Source organism: Vigna umbellata, chromosome 4, assembly GCF_029865625.1.
Source record: "Vigna umbellata cultivar VRB3 chromosome 4, Vumbellata_1.0, whole genome shotgun sequence".
NCBI lineage: Eukaryota > Viridiplantae > Streptophyta > Magnoliopsida > Fabales > Fabaceae > Vigna > Vigna umbellata.
The window spans coordinates 16,255,505-16,265,088 of NC_142168.1; positions in this window are offsets into that span (position 1 = coordinate 16,255,505).

A 9,584-nucleotide genomic window follows, 5' to 3' on the forward strand; every position below is an offset into this window, starting at 1 on the left:
CACAATGATGACCACTACCAAATGCCTCCTAGAAGACAACATAGAGTTAGAGAGCATTACCCAAGAGAGCCTAAGATTGATCTTCCTTCCTTTCATGGAAAAGATGATGTAGAAGAATACCTAGAGTGGGAAATGAAAGTTGAGCAATTGTTTGAGTGCCACCAAATAGATGATGAACGGAGAGTCACCATGGCTTCTCTAAGCTTTCAAGGTTATGCCTTAATTTGGTGGATAGCCTTAGTCAAGGACCATAGGCTAAGACACTTACCTCCCATTAGGTATTGGAATGAAATGAGAGCTGCCTTGAGGAGGAGGCATGTACCAGCCTACTATGATAGGGAGATAATGGATAAACTCCATAAACTCCAACAAAGGAACATGAGTGTTGAGGAATATAGACAAAAAATGGAATTACTCATGTTGAGGGCTGGGATAAGAGAGGAACCAAGAATCACAATTGCTAGGTTCCAAAGTGGACTCAACTATGACATAAGAGATAGGGTTGAACTTATACCCTACAATGATCTCAATGAGTTAGTCCAACTTTGTGTGAGGGTAGAGCAGCAACTCAAAAGAAAAAGCTCTACTAAGAAAGATTACCCTCATAGTTACAAGAAAGAATATAAGAGGGAGGGTAGTCTAATTAAGCCAAGATATGAAGAATCTAGAGAGAGGGAGAAAGGGAAAGAAAGAGCCAAAGAACCTCCAAAAGATAATAAAAGTAAGGAAACCAAATGCTTTAAATGTGGGGAAAGAGGGCACTATTCATCTGAGTGTCGAAATAGAAGGTCAACTTACATTCTTGAACATGAAAGTGAAAGTGAGGGTTCTTCATGTAGTGAGTCTGAAACATCCACTTCTGAAGAAGAAGAAACTCTACCTTGTGATGGAGATTTACTCATGGTGAGAAGACTCCTTGAGAGCAAACATGTAGAACTAGAACAGTCACAAAGAGAGAACCTATTCCACACAAGATGCAAAGTTTTAGAAAAGACATGTTCAATGATAGTGGATAGTGGCTCTTGTTGCAACTGTTGTAGTTCTAGAATGGTAGAGAAGCTTGGCTTAACCACTACTCCTCATCCTAAACCTTACAAACTTCAATGGATCAAAGAGGATGATGGAATAGTAGTTAAAGAACAAGTAAGTGTACCCATTTCCATTGGCAAATATGAAGATCAAATTGTTTGTGATATAGTACCAATGGAAGCTGGGCACATATTACTTGGAAGACCTTGGCAATATGATAAACAAGCTTTACATGATGGAGTCACCAACAAAATCACCATTCAACACAAGGGAAAAAAAATTATTTTGTGTCCTCTTACACCTTCACAAGTAAGAGAGGACCAAATAATTCTTAAGAAGAAGTTGGATGGAGAAAAGAAAAAAGAAAATAAGAAAGAAAGAAAGAATTTGGTAACCCATGCCTCAGCCCATGAAGTTGTCCAACCTCAAACCTTGAATATTTCCAAAAATCTTTTTCTTGGACAACCTCATTTCCTTCTTTATTGCAAAGAGGCCTTTGTTTCAATCACTCATGAACTTGGTTCTCTACCAAAGGGGTTGCAAAAACTTTTAAAGGAATTTGATGATATATTTCCCAAAGAGGTACCAAGTGGATTACCACCTTTGAGGGGAATAGAACATCAAATAGATTTGGTGCCTGGGGCAAGCCTACCCAATAGGTCAGCCTATAGAACCAACCCTATGGAAACAAAAGAAATAGAGAAACAAGTTAATGACTTGTTGAACAAAGGGTGGATCCAAAAGAGTTTAAGTCCCTGTGCTGTGCCTGTGTTGTTGGTCCCTAAAAAGGATGGGTCTTGGAGAATGTGTACAGATTGTAGGGCCATCAACAACATAACTGTCAAGTATAGGCACCCCATTCCTAGGCTAGATGACATGTTGGATGAATTACATGGAGCAAATCTCTTCACCAAAATTGATCTTAAAAGTGGATACCATCAAATAAGAATTCATGAAGGAGATGAATGGAAAACTGCTTTCAAGACCAAGTTTGGTTTATATGAATGGTTAGTCATGCCCTTTGGCTTGACCAATGCTCCAAGTACATTCATGAGATTAATGAATCATGTGCTTAGGGAATGCATAGGCAGATTTGTAGTGGTCTACTTTGATGACATCTTAATCTCTAGTCAAAGTCTTCAAGAGCATCTTAGACATATCAAGGAAGTCTTGCTTCTTCTTAGAGAACACCACCTCTTTGCCAACTTTGACAAATGTACTTTTTGTCAAGAAAGTGTGATTTTCCTTGGTTTCAAAGTTGGAAAAGAAGGTGTGCATGTTGATCCAGAGAAGATCAAGGCTATACAAGAATGGCCAACCCCTAAAAATATAGGAGAAGTAAGAAGCTTTCATGGGCTAGCTAGTTTTTATAGGAGATTTGTGAAAGACTTTTCCACCATAGCTGCTCCTTTAAATGAGTTAGTCAAGAAAGATGTTCCTTTTCTTTGGGGTGATAAGCAAGAGTTGTCTTTTGAGACTTTGAAACATAAGTTAACTCATGCACCCATTCTCGTTTTACCTGATTTTTCCAAAGCCTTTGAATTATAATGTGATGCATCTGGGATAGGTATAGGAGCTGTTTTAATACAAGGAGGACATCCCGTAGCTTACCTTAGGGGACCTACCTTGAACTATCCTACCTATGACAAAGAGTTGTATGCCCTCATTAGAGCTTGTCAACACCCAATTTCGTCCGGATTGACTAATAGAGTGTAAAATAAAAAATAAAAATAAAACATTAAAAAGAAAAAGAGCGTTCGTCCTCCACCGTTCGTCCTTTGCTTTATTCGACCGTTCGTCCGTCTTTACCACTAGGACGTTCGGTCTTCAGTCTACCGTTCGGTCTTCATTTGAACGTTCGACCTTGGTGAAGTTATTCTCATTTGAACGCTCGGTCATCCATGATCAGCCTTCAGCCATTCTCATTGACGTTCGGCAATCTTTACCATTTAGCGTTCCACCTTTAGATCGCTCGTCCTATACCGTTCGTCCATTCCTGACCATAAGCGATTGTCCTGCACCGTGCGCGTTCGTTTCTACAAGCGTTCGTCCTCTATCCTACGTGAGCGTTCGTCATCGATTGTGAATTCAACCGTTCGTTCTGTATTAACATTCGTCCTATTGGGGAGTGAGCGTCGATAGGTAGCTTTTGGTCTTGATGATGTATATTCTCATAAAGCAATCTCGAGCGTTCGGTCTTGTTGGATTGATGATTGTGGGCGTTCGTCCTTAAATTGGTAACTCTTAAGCGTTCGACCTAGATCAGAACTCTTACCTTGTGAACGTTCGGTCTGAACGTTCGTTCATTTTATGTGAACGGTCGTTCACGGTCGTTCGTTTTCGGCATCGACCGAGCGTCCAAAAGTGGTGGTGGCTGCATTTTTAATTCGTCTGAGCTGTACAGCAAAGATTCCCACCTGCAGATTTTGTCTGAAGTGAAAGCGATTGACAACATGGGTTTCTGAAAAAGAGAATATTTTTGGCTAACACCTTCACCTTTGTCTGCCACGGGTGCCCATGTGGTGCCTGTACAGATTCCATCTGTAAAGTCTGGCGAACACTACAACAGACACAGGGGTCCTCTTGGGGGATTGATCATCTCACATTTTTCGAACTCAACAAGATGATCTCCCATGACCATCATCATACACACACGACCATTCAGGGGCACTGATCCCTCTCTACTATCACCCCTTCTTCATCTTTTTCCTCCCAGCCAACATCATCATTTTCACCTTACCACAACCATCATAATACCACCTTCTACATCAATTTTCATCTCCAACACCATAGATCTCCAACACTGGACCTCCAATACTGCGTGATCACGGCCTAGCCTCAAACTTCCATTATCCATCACCCAATCTTCATCCATTCCAAACAACCCAAACACAGCTATTAGGGACTGCCCATCCTCCATATTCACCCACTACCACAACCATCTTGACACGGCCAAACACCCATCCTCCATATTCACACACAGCCCAGATCATCACCTTCATCTCCAACACACCTCACGGCCACCTTTCTTCATCCTTATACCATTTCATGGCAGCACCTTAATCTTCATCCCTTTCTTCTTCGTATCATCATCCATCCCCTACTACACTTTATCCCTTGGCCAAACAGCCTATCACCTTCATCGTCATTCACACACCCTTCAGCATCCACCCGTAATCGTGAAGATTGAACCGAACCTCCATCACCATCAGCTTCGCGTAACCACGTTCCTATCACCATCACCCCAACCCATCTCAACACCCAAAACATAAAAACACACGGTTCACACACAGAACTTCCATTACCATTATCAAACCATGACCCATTCATGAACACGACTCAGTTCAACATCTTGTTCCACTTTACCCTCCAACCATATTTCGCTTTCACTCCCAATTCCTCACCTCCCACAGCATCCATCATTCACCTCTGACCAAAAACCTCTGCCTCTATCACGTGTTCTAACACAATGATCATTCACACACCCGTAACCACCCCAACATCACCCAGCAAAAATCCCAAGGGCCACTTCCACGCAAGGGCAGAGGCATTCCCGGTCACGGCGTTGTGGTGTGGCGGTGTTGCGGCGGTGAGCGGCAGCACCGGCGAGGAGTCACGATTCGTGGTGGTGAACCTGGGAAAGTGTGAACCCCATTCGAAGGAGGGAGGTAGAGGAGGGAGGGCTTGGCGCGGCAACTGGCAGGATCTAAGGCAGCCATCGGCGCACTGGCGGCTGCCGGTCTTGGCGGAGGTGGCGGCGCACGTGTAGAAGAAGCAAACCCCTCCTTGGGTTGCCGTTTTCGAACGGAGAAGAGGGAGAGAAGGTGGTGGCGCCGCGACCGGCAGTGGATCCAGTGGCGTTTGGTGTCGCCGGCGAGACTATGGGATGAAGTGGGTGTTTGAGTGGTGGAGCGAGTATGTGAGGGAGAGACTTGGATCTTGGAGGTTGAGTGCAAGTGATAAAATGAGAGGAAGGAAGAAGAACCCCTAATGAGTTTCTGAGTAAAGAAGCTTTGGGGCCTAGGCCAAGAATTACGTAGCGCACCCCCACTGCCCACTCGCACCCCTGTTCCGTTTTGGGCTTCAGCCCATTCTGTTTCTGCAAACAAAAATAAAAGAAGAATTGGGCCTGTGCACACTATTTCGGGATGCACCTCCAATTTCATGTTTACACCCCTAGCAGATCCAAAGTTGAAGAAGAAGAGTTTTGGGCTCAAACCAAAGAGCTTCAATTCTTTCCACACCTCTGGTTTTTATCTCTACACTTTTATGCTTATTGGTTGCTTTGTTTTATGCTCTTTAATGTTTTTTTGCTTTTACTTGATTGTTTTCTTTTCATATTATTGTATGTGGCTATGTATGCATCTTATGTTTTGCCGGGTTTGTTCATAAAAAAAAATCTAATAAATATGAAAAAAAATTAAAATTAAAAGACAAAACAAAAAGGAAAATACAAAATAAAAATATAAATTAAAAATTACAAAAATATGTTTTAAAGGGGTTAGGCACATGTGTGATCGCACGCATTGTCCTTGTGCTAAAACCTTTTCTTCTTCTTTTCTCAAATAATAATAAAATATGTTTAAAGGGTTTAGGCACATGTGTGATCGCACGCATCGTCCTTGTGCTAAAAACCTTTTCTCTTTCTTAATTAAAATTACAAAAAAATATGTTTTAAAGGTTTAGGCACATGTGTGATCGCACGCATCGTCCTTGTGCTAAAAACATTTTCTCTTTCTTTATAATAAAATTACAAAAATATGTTTTAAAGGTTTAGGCACATGTGTGATCGCACGCATCGTCCTTATGCTAAAAACCTTTTCTCTTAAATAAATAAAATTACAAAATATGTTTTATAGGTTAAGCACATGTGTGATCGCACGCATTGTCCTTGTGCTAAAAACCTTTTCTCTTTCCTAAATACAAAAAATTCAAAAAAATATAAAATCTTCAAAGACTAAAAAAAAACATGCATATTTTCAAACAACAAACAAATTGCTACCCAGAACTACGTGATCCTTGATTCTCCATCAAGAGTGGAGATACGTAGGAGCAAGGCCAGCCCTTGTCAGGTTCACTTTCCCAAAAATCCAAATTTATCCATAATCATTTCATCAAACAAATCTTTCAATCAATTTCTCAAACAAATCTCTCAAACATTTTTAAAAAGAACTACGTAACCCTGATTTCTCATTCTGAATGAGAATACGTAGGAGCGAGGTCAATCCTCGTCGGGCCCGAAAAGCTAAAAAATATATTTTGTTTATTTAGAATTTTATTTTAGGGGATAGTTAAACATTTTGAAAACCACATCATATTCACGTATTTAGTTAAAGGTACTGCCTTAGGGCAGGCGTTGTGGGGTGCTAACACCTTCCCCACGCGTAACCGACTCCCGAACCCAGAATCTGGTTTTCGTGGACCGTGCTTTATCGTTTTATGGTTTTTCCGTAGTTTTCCATAATAAACTATGGTGGCGACTCCAAAATCTCTTTTCCGTTTTCCTTTTTTGGATCGTCGTCCCGTCGCGATTCCGGTTGCGACAGAGCTTTAAAAACTTGGGAACATTACTTGGTTACTAGAGAATTCATCATCCACACTGACCATAAATCTCTCAAGTACATAAAAGGGCAAGCAAAGCTAAACAAAAGACATGCCAAGTGGGTGGAATATCTAGAGCAATTTCCCTATGTCATCAAACACAAAAAGGGGAGTACTAATGTTGTTGCGGATGCTTTATCTAGAAGACATGCATTATTAGTAACCCTAGGATCCCAAATATTAGGATTTGATGACATAAAAGAGTTGTATGAAAATGATGAAACATTTGCATCCACTTATTCATCATGTCTTAAGAAGCCTTTTGATGGATTCTATCTTTCTGAGGGGTATCTTTTTAATAAAGGAAAACTTTGTATACCCCAAGGATCCATTAGAAAACTTCTTATTAAAGAGAGTCATGGAGGAGGACTTATGGGCCATCATGGAGTTGATAAAACTCTAAACATTTTGAAAAGTAAATTTTATTGGCCACACATGAGAATAGATGTTCAAAGGCATTGTTCTAAATGCATAGCTTGTTTACAAGCTAAGTCAAAGATTATGCCTCATGGACTCTATACACCTCTTCCCATAGCTAATACCCCTTGGGAGGACATAAGCATGGACTTTGTCCTAGGATTACCAAGAACTCAAAGGGGTTATGATTCTATCTTTGTGGTAGTAGATCGTTTTGTAGGGACGCTAGACGCGGGCTGGAGACTCAACTCGAGAGGACGGTAGGAGAGAAAACGAAGATGGTGAGGGAGATCTAAGAATTCACGCTGCCGCCGCGTCCTCGCCGTCGCTGCGTCCTTGCCGTCGCTGTGTCCTCGCCGTCGTCGCGTCCTCGCGGTCGCCGCATCCTCGCGGTCGCCGCGTCCTCGCCGCTACTGCGTCCACCATCGTTTCTCTCTCGCCGCACAGGAGAAGAGGAAAGGTGCTAGGTTTTTGGGAAAAAGCTTTGGAAGAGGAGAGGCGCTACCCAGAGGCTGCACAGGAGAAGAGGAAAGGTGCTAGGTTTTTGGGGAAAAGCTTTGGAAGAGGAGAGGCGCTACCTAGAGGCTAGGTTTATCTGGATTTAAGTTCCCACAGCCCAAGCCCAATATGCCTCGGGTCTAGCTGCCAACTGAGGCAATATCTTTGCTGCATGAGGTTTATGCCTCAGTTCACCTTGGAAATCGAGTCAATATTTTCTTTAGACACCGGTTACTTAACAACCGAGGCATATAGTATTTTTAAAATTACGAGATTGCCACCGTGTTTTGATAAGCTTCGGTTCAATAAAAACCGAGACATAATCTACGAGTTAAAAACGCCTTTTTTTACTAGTGCATACTCTATCTAGAAAGGAAAAAAAAATGTGTTTTGTAAGTTTCTACAAGGAGTTAAAGTTCCAGAGGGGTATTCATCAAACATTAGGAACTTAGTATCTATGAAAGATCTAAAGCTAATATGGTTAAAGTCTCATGACTATCATGCTGTGATGGAGCATTTGTTACCGATAGACATACATTCCATTTTGCCTAAAAAGGTAAGATGAACCATAACTAAACTATGCTATTTCTTTAGAGCCATATGTAGCAAAGTGATTGACACCAGAAAATTGCAAGCACTAGAAAGAGAAATTATTGTAACTTTGTGTGAGCTTGAAATATATTTTCCACCTTCTTTCTTTGACATAATGGTTCATGTTACAATTCACTTAGTTAAGGAGACACAATATTGTGGACCGGCTTATATGAGATGGATGTATCCAATGGAGCGATATATGAAGATATTAAAGGGCTATGTCAAAAATAGAAGTCGACCAGAAGTATAATGGAACAATATATGCTTGAAGAAGCTATTGAATTTTGTATGATTACCTCTCTAATGTTGAATCAATAAGACTTCCAAATTCTCGACACTAAGTGAGAACCACAGGAGAAGGGATTTCTGAAAATACCATAGTGACCATAAACAGGAAAGATTGGGAGCAAGCTCAATTGTATATCCTACACAATGACGATGAAGTTGAGCCATATGTTGAGATACACAAATACATGATTACAAAATTAAATCCAACAAGGACTGACCATTGGATAAGTAGAGAACACAATGCAACTTTTATACAATGGCTAAAAAGTCACATTTTTGCAGAGTTAAATGTGAAATCCTCTTTAATTTCTGACAGATCGAGATTGTTAGCCGATGGTCCAAATTTTCAAGTCTTCTCTTACATTGGTTATATGATTAACGGGTGCACATTTTACACTAAAGACCGAGATGATCAAAGTACTGTGCAAAATAGTGGTGTAACTTTGGTGGCTAAATCTATGCACATCTCAGGTGCTAAAGATAGAAGTCCTATATATGCAAATATGTCGTATTTTGGGGTAATTGAACATATATGGGAGTTGAATCACACCACATTTCAAGTACTTGTATTTGGTTGTAAGTGGGTTGATAACAATAATGGAGTTCGACAAGATGAAACATGATTTATGCAAGTGAATTTTAATAAAGTGGGGTACAAAGATGAGCCATTTATTTTAGCACCACAAGCTCAACAAATTTTTTATGCCACTGATCTAGTTGATGCAATTGGTCAATTGTGTTGTTGACCAATAAAATAAACGATCCTTCCAATGATGATATAGAGGATGAATATACAAATATTGAAGATGATCCTTTGTATCAAATATCATATGATGATGATCCAATAACAGATGATATCTTGTATAGGAGAGATGATCATGACGAAGGAATTTGGATAAATCCATCATTTTGTGTCCATAAGAAACCTAAGTCTTTAAACTTCAAAACAAAGAAGAAAGGGTTGGATTTATAAAGTTTTATTCTTATATTTATCTCGTTTTACTAATGGTATCCCCTTTTTTTATCCGAATCACTTTTATTACAGGTAAATGACAACTCCTACTGAAGATGATATTCCTTCTCCCAACCAAGCTAAATGGAAGAAAGGTATAGTGATTACGAAGAAGATCGTTCAAGCTAGAAGTGAGGGAAAAAAA